This window comes from Eumetopias jubatus, unplaced genomic scaffold (genome assembly GCF_037043125.1).
Source record: "Eumetopias jubatus isolate StellerSeaLion01/CBP00866 unplaced genomic scaffold, mEumJub1_p1.0 scaffold_52, whole genome shotgun sequence".
In the NCBI taxonomy this organism is placed as follows: Eukaryota; Metazoa; Chordata; class Mammalia; order Carnivora; family Otariidae; genus Eumetopias; species Eumetopias jubatus.
The window spans coordinates 249,120-264,611 of NW_028274858.1; the positions used below are offsets into that span (position 1 = coordinate 249,120).

The following is a 15,492-nucleotide window of genomic DNA, read 5'->3' on the forward strand; positions in this document are numbered from 1 at the left end:
GGCAAGGATACTAAACTTCCTTATTGTTGGCACATTTAATCCATTTTTAGAATCCTAATGTTTGAAGCTGAACCAAAAATGGAATATTTTCAGGGGAACAAGAATTGAAGTGGATAAATCACTTCTGAGAATTTTGCAACAATCCAGGTGAGAGATGGTGGCAGGAGAATAGGAGATGGTGAGGAGTAGGTTGACTCCGCAAATATTTAGAAGGAAATGGTGCAAGAAAAAGAGAGGACTGAAGGATGATTCCAGAATTCCTTTGAGCTGCTGGATGGTGGTGGTGCTAACGAAAGAGATGGGGAGGGGCGCCTGCGTGGGTCAATCGGTTAAGCATCAGACTCTTGATTTTGGCTCAGGTCAGGCTCCACACTCAGTGGGGAGTCTGCTTGAGATTCTCTCTCTCCCTCTGCCCCTTCCCCCTCATACAAGCGCATGCAAACCCGCTTGCGCTCTCTCTCTTCTCTCCCTCTCTAAAATAAATTTAAAAAAAGAGAGAGAGAGAGAGATGGGGAATATTTGCGGATGGGACAAAGGTTGATGGAGAGAGTGGTTGAATTGCCTGCTTAGCTTCCTTCCTTTTTTCCTTTCAGGCAGGGTGGGAAGGTGACTGGACAGAGGTTGGAACTCTCATGGCTGAGTATTTTAGGGGTTGGGGGGCCCTTGTGGGGCTGGGGTTGACACAAGGAGATTGTGAAGAGGCAGCCTGGTAGCAAGAGACTGGCTCCATGAGGGGGATTAAGCAAATGAGTAAATATACTGGTGGCACCCGGAGCCAGGTTTGTTATTGTTGGAGAAGGTACAGATATGGAAAGGGGAGAGCTAGAGTGAACCCGATGGGGTTGGAGGGCAACCAGATATATCTGTGTGAACTCATGGCGTGCGTGTGTACACACACATATATACACGCATCATATGTATACACCTAAATGTGTATATGTATTCACATATGTGTGTGTATATATATATGTACATATATTTCCTAGATCTGGCCAACATCCATAGTAAAAAAAATACAAACAAAAGGCACACATTTCCCCGCATAAATCTATATTGTGTAGTAACTAAAATACTGTTCAGAGCCGTGGCTAGAATTAAACAGTACAACAATACACAAAAAAGAACCCAGTAGCAGTGAATGCCCTGGTAGCAATGGACAGATCTTGGTTTCTAAATAGCACTCTCCACTAAAACACTGAAAGGAAACACTACCTAAAGAATTGGCTGACTCTAGGGCTGGGCAGTGAAAAGAACAAGAGCAACTTAGAATACCTTTTTGTATCAGAAAGTAGGGAAGTGCTCACAGAATGATGGGCTATGTAATAAAGAAACAAAAGCCTTCTTGAAGGGCTTCCTCTAATCAAGTCTGGGTCAACCTGGGCATCAAAATAAGTAATGACAGCAGTGGATTATAATTCATTAAGCAATAAAGGAATATATGAATTTACACTTTCTCCCCATCTGTTAACCATTATAATAATAATTGATCCAGGCAAAAAAACATTGATGATGCCAATTAATAAATGTAAAAGTAATGACAGAATCAAAAAAACCCCATTTGTTAACCATAATAATAACATTACTATTATATTAATAATTATAATAAATATTAATATTAATATATGATAACATTATTAATTAATAATAATCAATAATAATTGATCCAGGCAAAAAAACATTGATGACTTCTAAGTTTCAGGTCTCATTAGTCTCTTGTGCTCTGTGATAGTTGCTCAGTGTTGCTTTGCATTTATATGGCCTTGACAGTTTTGAGGAATACTGGTTAGATGTTTTGTTGAATGTCCCTCAATTTGAATTGTCTTATGTTTTTCTCATGGTTATTGGGATTATGAGTTTTTCAAAGAATTCCGTGGAGATGAAGTACCCTTCTCCTCACTCCTATGAGGGAGTCCATGGTGTACAGGTGACATCAGGGCTGAAACTAAACCTTGGTCCCTTGGGCAGGGTAGTGTTTTCCAGGTTTATTCACAGTTCCCTCTCCATCCTTTATTCTTTGAAATTGAGTTGCTCTGTTTAGCGCACACTTGGGGGTGGTGTTGATGAAGTGTCAGCTCCTGCGAGGTGTAGTATCTACATATACTACTTAGAATTCTTCTGGGGCGCCTGGGTGGTGCAGTTGGTTGGGCGTCCGACTCTTGTTTTGGGCTCAGTTCGTGATCTCAGGGTCGTGGATTCGAGCACCTTGTCAGGCTCTGTGCTCAGAGGTGAGTCTGCTTGAGGATTCTCTCCCTCTGCCCCTCACACTTGTGCTCTCTCTCTCTCTAAAATAAATAGATAAATCTTAAAAAAAATAGAATTCTTCTGTAGGGAGTATTTGCCTCTTTCCCCCTATTTATTATTTTTGCAGTATAGACTCACATACATTTATTTTATACTTTGGATGATACTCCAATACTGTATTATTTAATTTGCTGTTTTTTTCTAGCTTTGGCCATTGGGAGTGCTTTCACATGGCTACTGTGTCTGTTTCATGTGACCCTACCTTTTTTTTTAAATATATCTTTACTTTCATATTATAAAATGCTCCAGGCTTATCTTGTATTTTCCCTAGCTCAGTCCTGCATTTCTCGAAGATGACCTAGTTCCTTACATTGGAGAATGTTAATTGGAAACCAAGATCTAGACACAAGGCATCCTTGTTGCTCCTGAGATGTCATTGCTTTTAGGCCCCCTGAGGTAGATAAGACAAAACCAGGCAATGCAGGCATGTATCCTAACCCACGTGGACATGCATGCCTGTACTGATTCTGTATCTATCCATCTGCATATATATTAAACAGGAGTTCATACTGCTGTTTCCAACCCATATCCAGTACCACAGGGTTCATTTTATCCTTCACTTCTTGCTTATACTGAATAATTTTTGAATGTTTAACTCTTTTCTTAATTTCCAGATTTTATTGACTGATTTGAGAGAGAGAGCACAAGCAGGGGAAGGGGGAGAGGGAGAAGCAGGCTCCCCACTGAGCAGGGAGCCCCACGTGGGGCTCGATTCCAGGACCCTGGGCTCATGACTTGAGGCAGATGCTTAACTGACTGAGCCACCCAGGCGCCCCAATTCTTGAATGTTTAATAAACATTGCATTCCTGGAATAAACTCCACTACTATTATAGTGTATTACCCTTTCCCTATCTTACTGGACTTCATTTGCTAAAATTAAAAATAAACCGGTGCATTTATGTCCATGAAGAATATTGGTCTGTAGTTTCCTTTTCATGCAACATCTCTGTGTTAATCTCACTCTCAGGATAATGCTGGCTACATAAAATAAGTTGGGAAGTGTGTTCCATGTTTCAGCTTTTGGGAAGAGTTAGTGTAAAATTCCTATTGTTTCTTCCTTGCATGGTAGGCTTTGCCAGTAAAGCTCTCTGGACCTTGAGTTCACTTTGTGGAAGGGCATGGGATTGGGAATTCAGTTTCTTTCATAGGTATTTAGTAAGCAATTCAGGCCATCTGTCTTCTTGAATGAGCTTTGGTAGGTTTTATCTTTCAAAGAATTTATCCCTTTCATCTAGCTAGTCAGATTTATAGGCACAAGATTGTTCATAGTTTTCCCTTATTATCTTTCTAATGACTGCCCGTCTGCTGCATTTGTGCTGATGCCATCGTTCTAATCCCTAATATTGGTAATTTTTAATTTTTTCTCCTTTCCCCCCTTGGTTAGTCTGACTAAAGTCAGCTGTACTGGTTCTTAAGGAACCAGTTTTACTTTCATTAACTTTCTCTATTTGTTTTTGCTGTTTTCTATTTCATTGATTTCTTCTCTGTTATTTCTTCTACTTTGGGCTTAATTCATTCTTTTACCAGTTCCTTAAAGTGGGAGCTGAGGTCATTGATTTGAAATCTTCTTTTTCTTCTAATATATTGAACACTATAAATTTCTCCCAAGTAGTGACATCCCACATTTTATGTTAGTTATACATTTTTTAGTTAGTTCAAAATAATTTCTAATTTCCCCTTTGATTTCATATTTGATGCATCAATTATTGAGAAGCATGTCATTTAGTTACCAAATAGTTGGGAATATTTCGGTTATTGAGTTATAATTTAATTGCATATTATGGTCAGAGTACATATTTTGAATAGCTTGATTCATTTTAAACTTTCTTAGACTTGTTTTATGGCCTAGAATGTATTCTATCTTCATCAATGTTCTTGGTATACCTGAAAAAGATGTATGTTCTTCTGTTTGTGGTGGAATATTCTATAAATGCCAATTAGTTCAGGACAGTTGATAGTGTTCACATTTTCTATATCCTTACCGATCTTCTGTACATTTGTTCTATAAATTATTGAGAAAGGTTATTGAAATCTCTGAATATAATTGTAAATTTGTCTACTTCTTGTAGATTATATATATTTTATCAGTTATATTGATAAAATAATTCACATACCATACAGTTTACCTGTTTAAACTGTGTAATTCAATGGCTTTCAGTAGATGCAGAGAGTTCTGCAACCATTACCACAACCCGTTTTAGAACATTCTTATTCCCCAGGGCGCCTGGGTGGCTCAGTCGTTAAGCGTCTGCCTTCGACTCAGGTCATGATCCCGGGGTCCTGGGATCCAGGCCGACATCGGGCTCCCTGCTTGTCAGGAAGCCTGCTTCTCCCTGTCTCACTCCCCCTGCTTGTGTTCCCTCTCTCGCTGTCTCTCTCTCTGTCAAATAAATAAATAAATTCTTTAAGAAAAAAAAAGAACAAATCATTGTACCACTGTCCATGTTGGTATAGATCTACATCAATTCTAAATAGTCTAGGTTCCCTCCTTCTTCCAAGTTTTGTCCATATATATTTTTTTAAAGATTTTATTTATTTGCCAGAGAGAGACAAAGCAAGAGAAGGAACACAAGCTGGGGGAGTGGGAGAGGGAGAAGCAGGCTTCCCGCGGAGCAGGGAGCCAGATGTGGGGCTCAATCCCAGGACTCTGGGACCATGACCTGAGCTGGAGGCAGACGATTAACAACCAAGCCACCCAGGCAACCCTCCATTTTTTTAAGACAAAGTAAAATGACTTTTTCATTCCATAGTTCTCATTTTTGTGTTAATACTTCTCACTCCTTTGTCAGAGTACATATTCTTCAACATTTTCTTGACTTAGGTTCTTCTTTCCTTGAAATGACTGTCAGGGTCAGTCATTGTCCATTTAGATTATTTTGCAACCATAGTTATGAGAGATTGACTGTTTATACCATTTCATCCTTTCACTGTATTAATGATGATGATCATGTATATCTGTATTGATTAGAAAAAAAAAACTTTTGTCTTTAGGTTTCTTCGGGATTTAAATGAATAAATAGCAGTTCACTTATATATCCAACTCAAAGAACACAGAATGCTTGTTTTCCCCCTGGGAAAACTATTTAAGAGCCAATTAAATTATGAAATATTTAGAAGGTTATTTATTTTAATGTAATGATTTGCTCCTAAGCAAGTCTAAGCTGTTATAGGTGTGTATGCACTGTAATTTGATGTCATTTTAAAGAGAGCTTGTAGCTTGAAAGAAAGGCATAATAAAATTGTAGTTAAAAAATCTTCATACTGATACATTTTTCTTCAACTATGTGATTTTTATTTAAATATTTTATTTATTTATTTGAGAAAAAGAGAGAGCACAAGCAGGGGGAGCAGCAGAGGCAGAGGGAGAAGCAGGCTCCCCGCTGAGTGGGGAGACCGACATGGGGCTCTTGGTCCCAGGACCCTGGGATCACGACCTGAGCTGAAGGCAGACGCTTAATGGATTAAGCCACCCAGGTGCCACAACGATGTGATTTTTGATCACTTGAGTCTTTTTGTTTACACTGGTAGAAGTTTGAGATCACTGCATATTTAGAAGCTAAGATTACTGATTGCTTTGGGCTCCTGAAACAGTTGATTGTATCATCGTTCACCTGAGCGACAGATCTGGTGGGCGTCTTGGGGCGGGGGGAAGAAGTGTATAGAAGATACCTTTAAAGGTGATGATATTATAAATCAGTTTCCCTAATTTGCATAAATTAATGAGCTGTTTGCACTAAAGACATTTACAAAGTATATAGGAAAATATCTAAAACTGATGTTGAGGTGCCAGGACATGGATAAATGCAACTGGGTCGTGTTTTCCTTTTTGGTGTCGGAATTTGTGGCAAACAGAATAGCTTGTGGCTTTTTCATTTCTTCTTTAGTAAAATATTGGTTCATCTCCCCCTCCGATTTACTCCCCTTCATCCTTCCCCTCCTGCTATCTTCTTCTTTTTTTTTTCTTAACATATATTGCATTATTTGTTTCAGAGGTACAGATCTGTGATTCAACAGTCTTGTACAATTCACAGCGCTCACCATAGCATATACCTTCCCCAAAGTCTATCACCCAGCCACCCCATCCCTCCCACACCGCCACCACTCCAGCAACACTCAGTTTGTTTCCTGAGATTAAGAATTCCTCATATCAGTGAGATCATATGACACATGTCTTTCTCTGATTGACTTATTTCACTCAGCATGACAGCATTCCCTTCCATCCACGTCATTGCAAATGGCAAGATCTCATTCCTTTTGATGGCTGTATAATATTCTATTGTGTATATATACCACATCTTCTTTATCCATTCATCTGTCGATGGATATCTTGGCTCTTTCCACAGGTTGGCTATTGTGGACATTGCTGCACATACCCCTTCGGATTCCTACATTTGTATCTTTGGCGTAAATACCCAGTAGTGCAATTGCTGGATCGTATGGTAGCTCTATTTTCAATTGTTTGAGGAACCTCCATACAGTTTTCCAGACTGGTTGCACCAGCTTGCATTCCCACCGACAGTGTAGGAGGGTTCCCCTTTCTCCGCATCCCCGCCAACATCTGTCATTTCCTGACTTGTTAATTTTAGCCATTCTGATGGGTGTGAGGTGGTAACTCATGGAGGTTTTGATTTGGATTTCCCTGATGCCGGTGATGTTGAGCACTTTTTCATGTGTCTGTTGGCCATTTGGATGTCTTCTTTGGAAAAATGTCTGTTCATGTCTTCTGCCCATTTCTTGATTGGATTATTTGTTCTTTGGGTGTTGAGTTGGATAAGTTCTTTATAGATTTTGGATACTAGCCCTTTATCTGATATGTCATTTGCAACTATTTTCTCCCATTCTGTCGGTTTTCTTTTGGTTTTGTGGACTGTTTCTTTTGCTCTGCAAAAGCTTTTTATTTCGATGAAATCCCAATAGTTCATTTTTGCCCTGGCTTCCCTTGCCTTTGGCGATGTTTCTAGGAAGAAGTTGCTGTGGCTGAGTTCGAAGAGGTTGCTGTCTGTCTTCTCCATTAGGATTTTGAGGGACTCCTGTCTCATGCTTAGGTATTCCAACCATTTGGAGTCTATTTTTGTGTGTGGTGTAAGCAAAAGGTCCAGTTTCATTCTTCTGCATGTGGCTGTCCAATTTTCCCAACACCATTTGTTGAAGAGACTGTCTTTTTTCCATTGGACATTCTTTCCTGCTTTGTCAAAGATAAGTTGACCATAGAGTTGAGGGTCCATTTCTGGGCTCTCTATTCTGTTCCATTGATCTATGTGTCAGTTTTTGTGCCAGTACCATACTGTCTTGTTGATGACAGCTTTGTAATGGAGCTGGAAGTCCGGAATCATGATGCCGAGGGAGTGGGAATTTTTTACGTCACTGTAATAGTTGGTCCCTCGGGGGTGGGCAATTCCTGTTCTACTGTTGACGTTGTCTCTAGCAGTTTGAGTATGCATTACAATCCCATAGGGAAATGGCAGGGGGGCTACAGTGGTCGGCAGGCTATTGTTGTTGATGATATTTATGAGTGGGTTCCATATGATGAGATGTGAGTTCCTATGGATAGGGATCCTCATTAAGTGCCCCTAAAGAGTGCTTTTTCTGAGTTTAATAGTAGATATAGTTTTATTACTTTTAATAGCCCTCCTTCTTCTTGGTACCCCAATGAGCAGTGCATTACAATGTTGCCTGCATTTTATTCGTGTGTGGATGAGTGTTTGAGAACGGAAAATGTTGGCAATGCCTCTACAAATTGCACACTGGAACATCGAAAGAATAAAATTGTATTTTTGAGAACAAAATAGGAAGTATCCTCCTGTGATTCTTAGTTTAAACCAGGGGAGGGGGCCTTTTTGTGGTATTGGTAATGAGTATCATAGTCCTTCTTAGGGAACATTATCAGACTGTAATGGGAACTTGGTCTCTGTTATTGTAGAAGAATCAGGAGTGGAAAAATTATTTGTCTCCTGTTTCATTATCCATGAACATTTCCACAATATTTGGTTTCACACCTCTGCCATTGTGAAATCATCCCAGATTTGGCACCAGCTCACCCTCCTGTGCAAAGGGTATGTTTCAACCGAGAAAAAAGCAGCTTCTGGGTGACTGGGAGACTCTAGGATCAGAATGCTGTTGGTAAGCACTCTTACTGTGATCCTAAATTCTGAACAAGCTCCTGACATCCAGACTAAATAGAGTTCAGATTTAGAAACTTCAGATAGAAATTTTGTGTCCATGATGACAACTAAAGAACACGTGTGATCCTTAAACCGAACTCTAACCCTTAACTTTAACCCTAAAAGCTAACGTGACCCTAAGCCCCAAACTGGAACCCTGAATCTCAAACCTGAAACTGAACCCCATACCCAAACTCTGAACCCAAGTCCTGAATCCCAGCCCTGAACCACGAACCCAAACCCTGAACCAGAACTCTGAGTCATGAGCCCTGAACCCAAACCCCAGCAAGAACCCAAACACAAATGTGACCTTAAACTTTATCCCCTAAGCCTTAAGTCTTAAACCCTAAATCATAAGCCTAAATCCCTAAGCTCTCATCCTAACCATTAACCTCACCTTCACCCAAAACCCTCACCCTCACCCTGATCCTAAACCCAAATCTTGATCTAGAACTATGACCCAAACCTGAACTTGGACCCAGACCCAAGCCCTTGACCACATTTTGTTTATGCATTCACCATGGATGAACATTTGCACGGTTTCTGCCTTGTGATTATCGTGAACATTGTTCGGGTTTGGGGGCTAGGGTTAGGGTCTTGGGCTGGGGTCAGGACCAGCTTGAGATCAAGTTTGGGTCGGAATCATGTTCAGTCAGGACCAGGGCACTTTTTGAGTCAGGACTGTTGTCATTCCGTATTGTTTCCAATTAATTGTTTCTTAGCTATTTTTGGAGAAGTTGGGGGGATATTGGGCTCCATTCAGCTTGAATTTTCAGAATTTAATGGCTTCAGCTGGACCCAGGGAGCGAGCAGGTGCTTCCATTGAACGGGGAGCTCACCTTGTCCTGCACTGCCTCCCCCGCCTGCAGAGGGCGCACGACCCCAGCTCCCGCCAGGAGCCCAGAGCTTGGCCTGCGCAGCCGTCGTGACAGGGGCAGACCTCCTCAGAACCTGAGGTGGAGGCTTCTGGGGGTCGCGTCCGCGCTGACAGAAGCCAGGCCTCCTCAGGACCTGCTCTGGAGGCTTCTGGGGGCCGTGGGGCCCATCCACGCTGACAGGAGTCCGGCCTCCTCAGGACCCACTGTGGAGGCTTCTAGAGGACATGGGGCGGCGTCCACGCTGACAGGAGCCCGTCCTCCTCAGGACTCGCTGTGGAGGCTTCTAGAGGACACGGGGCGGTGTCCGCAAGGACAGAAGCCCGGCCTCCTCAGGCCCCGCTCTGGAGGCTTCTGGGGGCCGTGGGGTGCGTCCACGCTGACAGGAGCCCGGCCTCCTCAGGACTCGCTGTGGAGGCTTCTAGAGGACACGGGGCGGTGTCCGCAAGGACAGGAGCCCGGCCTCCTCAGGCCCCGCTCTGGAGGCTTCTGGGGGCCGTGGGGCGCATCCACGCTGACAGGAGCCCGGCCTCCTCAGGACCCGCTCTGGAGGACGTGGGGCGCGTCCACGCTGACAGGAGCTCGTCCTCCTCAGGACCCGCTCTGGAGGACGTGGGGTCGCGTCCACACGGACAGGAGCCCGGCCTCCTCAGGCCCCGCCGCGGGAGGAGAAGGTGAGGAGAAGCCGTCTGAGCGGGGACCGCGGAGGGGGCCCGAGCTCACAGGACGCAGCGGAGGAAGGGCGGGTGCGCAGACGGCGGGGTGTCCGTGGCTCTGTGTGCGGTGACGTGGGGTCCCCGCGGTGCCGTGCGCGGGGCTGTCGGGGCTCCGCTCTCCGGCCTCGGATCCGCTCGGCGGCCCCCGCGGCCGTGTCCACGCGCACCCGGAGTCGGTTCCTGGGCTGCTCCCGCGGTCTGCGGTCCGGGCCGGCCGCCCGCCGCTGTGCTCCGGCTCCCCCGCCTCGGCCCCGCGGCTCCTCCCCGCGTCCACACCCGCGTCAGGGCTGTGGGTTCCGTGTCTGCGAAGACCCCGCTGGAGGCCCGTAGCGGCGGCGCGGACTCGGCGGACGGCGGGGGGAGAGTAGACGTGTCCGCAGCGTGCGCTCTGCCCTGAGCGCGGGGCGTCTTCCCGGCGTGTCTCCCTCGACGTCCGCGGTCCGTGTCTCACGGGGTCGGAGGGCAGGTGTGTCGGCTCCTGGGGACGTGTGCTCCTCGGTGTGTGGTTCTTCTCGATGCGGCTGTGAAGGAGCCTGTGCTCCGCGGGTCTCGTCCCGATGGTGTGTGAGGAGCGCCTGGAAATGCACCGGATTTTTGTCTCTCGGTTTTGCTCCTTGCCAACTTACCGAATTTATCCGTCCTGTTGACCTTAAACTGAAAGTGCGGTCGTTTTACCAGCAAAATGGGTTTATTTGGGAAGAGCAGAGACTTGCCGTCCGGGACAAGCCAGCTCTGGCCACATCGCGGACGAGAAAGGACGGAGAGGAACAGCATGTCGTGGAGAAGGAGGAGGCAGCGGGGGGCGCTGTTCCGACGGGAAGTCCGCGGAGAGAAGCCGGCTTCGGGGTGACGGCGGCTCGCCCCCCTGAGCTGCGGGGAGCGTGGGGTTCCTGGAGGAGCGGACACCTGCGTCCTCCGCTCCGGGGCCTGTGACTGATGGGTGTCTGCTGTGGAGGCTTCCGACCCCGGGCCTGTGACTGACGGCCGTTCCCGTCCCTGACCCTGAGCGGCGGGCTCCCCGCTCCGGCCTCCCCGCTGGCGTCCCCAGTCCACGTTCCTGAGGTGCCCTTCTTCCATTTTCACAGTTCTAACCAGGTTTTGGGGGAGGGTTGTGGAGAATGGGAATTCCAGATCCCACTGCTTCTACTGCACCCAAGACACAGGGGCTGCTGACTGAATCCTCCCACGAGTCTCTCGCTACCACGTGGCCTCCTTCAAGGGCCAGTGGGCTCTCCGCGGTGGGGGAACCGGGTCTGGGAGGGCGCGGCCTCCATCCTGAAGTCTGGTGTCGTCTCTGCTTCCGTGACCTGGTGCTGACGTGGTGGTTTGGAAAAGTAGTGGACTCTGCGGTGATTTCAAAGTGCGGTAAAATTAGGTGGTCTTTTTGTTGAGGAGTTGTAAAAGCTCTTTACATATTCTGGACAACAGACTCTTAATAGATACATAATGTACAAATATTTCCTTCTGGGGGCTGTCTTTTCACTTTCAGGATAGTCACTTCTGATGTACAAAGATTTGTAATTTTTTTTTTTTACATTTTTTTTAAGAGCGAGGGAGAGAGAGTGTGTGAGTGGTCGGGGGCAGAGAGAGTGAGAGAGACTCTCAAGCAGGGCCTACACTCAGCGTGGAGCCTGACATGGGGCTTGATATCATGACCTGAGCCAAAATTAAGTTAGATCCTTAACTGACTGAGCCACCCAGGCGTGCTGAAATGATTTTTACTTTTGAGGATATTATTTTTCTTTCTATTCTTATGCTTTGCTGTCAAAGCTAAAAGCATTGCTAAATCCAAAGTTATGAAGATTTATCCCCATTTATTTCTTTTGAGTTTATAATTTTACCTCTTACATTTAAACCTTTACTTATTTTGAGCTAACCTTTCTATGTGGAATGAGGTAAAGGTCCAGTTTCTTTCCTCTGCACATGGATAACCAATTGTCCCCCAATGTAACGTTGTCCACCCTTGTCAAAATTCAATGGACCATAGAAGAACGGGTTTATTTCTGGTCTCAGTTAAATCCCACTGATCTGTATGCATACCTTTTCAAAAGTGTATCCATAACAATAAAAATTGTTATTTTCTATATTTATTTAAAAAATTTTTAAATTTAAATTCAATTAATTAACATATAATGTATTATTTGTAATACATTTGTAATGTATTCAATAGTATGTCTTTTCATCACCATGGGGTGTCTTCAGAATTATTTAGGTTTCCCTTACTTTCTTTCAGCAATGTTTTGTAACATTCAGTGTACAACATGTGCACCTTGATTACATCTTTTCCGAAATATTTGGTCAATATTGATGTTCTCTAAAAAGGAATTGTTTTCTTAAATTCCATTTTGGATGATTCATTGTTATTGTATACAAATAAGAGAGATTTTTGTGTATTGATATTTTGTCCTGTAACTGTGCTGAATTAGGTAACTGGCTGTAATCATTTTTTGTTGATTCTTTAGGAAGCTCTATATAAGATGATGTCATCCCTGGTCTCTGAATAGACAGAGTTCTAGTGTTTCCTTTCATATGTGGATGCCTTCATTCTTGGCTTATCTTTCTGGGTAGAACTTTCAGTCCAATATTGAGCAACAGGTGAAAACCAGCATCCTGTCCTTGTTCCTGATTTCAGAGTAGAGCTGTCCATCTTCAGACTTAAGCATAGTGTTTGCTAGAGATTTAATGAGAAAATTATTCCTTACTCCTGCTTTCATCAGTATTTATATCAGCAACAGACATTGGATATTGGTTAGAACATTTTCTGCATCAATTAATATGACCACATGATTTATTAAAAATTCATTGTGCTGTATAACATTGCTTGTTTCATTCTATTGAATAACATTTGAGGTGTTTGTGCAGTCACTTGCTTAGGGTGCACAGTCTATTTATGAGCTCTAGGTTTTGCAATTCTTCTGATCTTGTTCTTACATCTATTTTAAGAAAGGTACAGGAATGTATTTTGATGATTTTGTGGGGTTGGTAATAGTGGATAGGGTTAGGGTTAGGAGTTAGGGATTAGGGTTAGGGTTAGGGTCTCCCTGTCCCCTGCTGCACAGAACTCATTCTCCTCTGGTAATAGAGTGATATTTTTGGAACATAAACTTTGGTCCTCTCTGTGGTCTGCTCCCCTCCTGCCCGTCCTCTCCAGCCTCACCTCTTCCACCACGGCCCCCCTTTCTGTGGGCCACCCAAGTGTGTGGTCGTCCCACATGTGCCCTGGGCCTGACTACAAACAAGCCTTTGCTTTTGCTGTGCCCTCTGCCAGGATCACTCTTCTATCCCCCTGCTTCATATCTGGCTTGTTCCCCCATTGGCTGTGTCTGGACTTGCCCTCTGGTGACCTGACTCATGTCTGCTGGTTGAGTGTGCTTGTCCCCTATTTAAATGTAGTGCCCTCCTTCCCTGTGTGAGCGATTTACTAACCTGCCGGGTATGGGGCAGGCCCAGGGAAGTAGCCTTAGTGCCTACGCAAAAACATCAGTCTCAGAGGGGCTCACAACACTTGCTGATAATGGGGGAGCTGCTGTCCTCACAGGGGGGAGCAGGTAGTACCCTTAAAGGGGGACCAGCCATGGGACGTGGTTTGACAAGTCTTTGAACCCTTTGGGGCCGGGGAGATGTAGACCTGGACCTGGAAGCTTACACCCTTGGATTCAAGCCTGGGGCCTAAGCAAGCCCCCTCTTCTTCCTGGTGTCATATTTTGCCTTCCCTGTCCACGGGCTGGACCTGATTCCTGATGTGGCAGAGTTTGAGGGTGACCCTTCCTAGGAATACCAGTGGCTTACGGAGCACCTTGTCAGCAGGATGCCCAGCAGCCTTCCAGGGAGGACCCTACAGAAGTGGAGACCGGTCTGTGGGGGCCAGCGGCAGCCCACTCAATGCCAAGTGGGACGGGTGGCCGGTCCTGCTGATTCTAGCCGCTCTGTAAGACATAGAAATGAGGGGGGCGCCTGGGTGGCTCAGTTGGTTAAGCGGCTGCCTTCGGCTCAGGTCATGATCCTGGAGTCCCAGGATCGAGTCCTGCATCGGGCTCCCTGCTCAGCAGGGAGTCTGCTTCTCCCTCTGACCCTCTTCCCTCTCGTGCTCTCTATCTGTCATTCTCTCTCTCTCAAATAAATAAAATCTTTAAAAAAAAAAGACATAGAAATGAGGGCTGTGCCCAAAGGTGCTTCCTTCCTGGAAGGTGGGGATGGGATCTGCAGGGGGGGGTGACCAGTGGAGGGCACCTGCAGGGTTTGCCCAGGAGCTCAGCACAGGGGGAGTGTTCCTGGCTCCAGCATGCTGACTGTGGGGCGGCATGGGTTTCCAGCCTCCGAAGCCTCAGGCTCCCCTTTGGAAGTCAGGCTGCTGATGGGCCCCATCTCTGGGAACAGACATTTTGGGAGGTCTTGCAGGCAGATTCCCTCAGGAAGGTCAGGAGGTGGCTGTGCATAAAGCAGCCCAGGGCCTGCCCCCTTGAAGAAGATGCACACGTCCATGGCCCCAACCCTGGTGTCCTGCTGCTGGCCTCTGGCAGTGACTCTCTTCCTGCCCTGTCCACTGCCCCTGTGGATGCATGGTCTTCCTGGAGCTGTTCCTGCAGATGGCAGAGAAGCACTACATGGTGGGGCACGGGGTCACCTACTAGGTTTTCACCAATCAGCTGGCTGCCAGGCCCCGTGTTCCCCTCCAGGTAGGCCAGAGGGTGGTGGTCCTCATGGTGGACACAGAGTCACATACTACGTCTTCAAAGACCAGCTGGTTGCTGTGCCTCATGTGCCATTCTGGGAGGGCCAGAGGGTGGTGGTCATCGAGGTCCACGGCGTCCTGCTCTGGCAGGATGTGTCCATGCGACACATAGCAATGATCAGCCGCTTCCTCGAGCAGCGCTTCCTCTGTGACGTGGAAGACCTGGTGTGCGTGCACGTGGATGTGGGAATGAAGTTCTGGGACCATGTGGGCATGGAGATCCTGTCCCCCCTCTTTGGCACCCCACACCCCGGTTTCTACTGGGGAGCCCATGAGGACTTTATCTACGAGTGCTGGCCACAGTCCCAGACCCACATCCCCAGGGACCAGGGCAACTTTTACTACATGGGGGCCTTTTTTGGGGAATTGGTGGTGGAGTTTCCCCAACTGACCTCGGCCTGTCACCAGGTGATGGTGGTCAACTGGGCCAATGGGATTGAGGCCATGTGGCCTGATAAGAGCCACCTGAACAGGTACCTGCTGGGCCACAGGGCCACCAAGGTGCTGTCCCTGGAGGACCTGTGAGACCCACGGCTGCTGGGCTGGCCGCCCCATCATTCCCCGGGTCATGAAGAAGCTGAGATCCATGGGTGTGCCCAAGAATCACCAGGACATCTGGAAGTCACGAGGGGCTACCCCCGTCTCCATCAGGGGGTGCTACCTTGAGCGGAGCAGTCAGAGCAGATTCCTACTTCTGTCCCCTTGA

At 46.2% G+C, this 15,492-nt stretch overlaps 1 pseudogene; it reads left to right on the forward strand.

Moving 5' to 3' along the window:
- The first annotated feature begins 13,568 nt into the window (after positions 1 to 13,568).
- LOC114204056 (histo-blood group ABO system transferase pseudogene) lies at positions 13,569 to 15,492 on the forward strand (annotated as a pseudogene).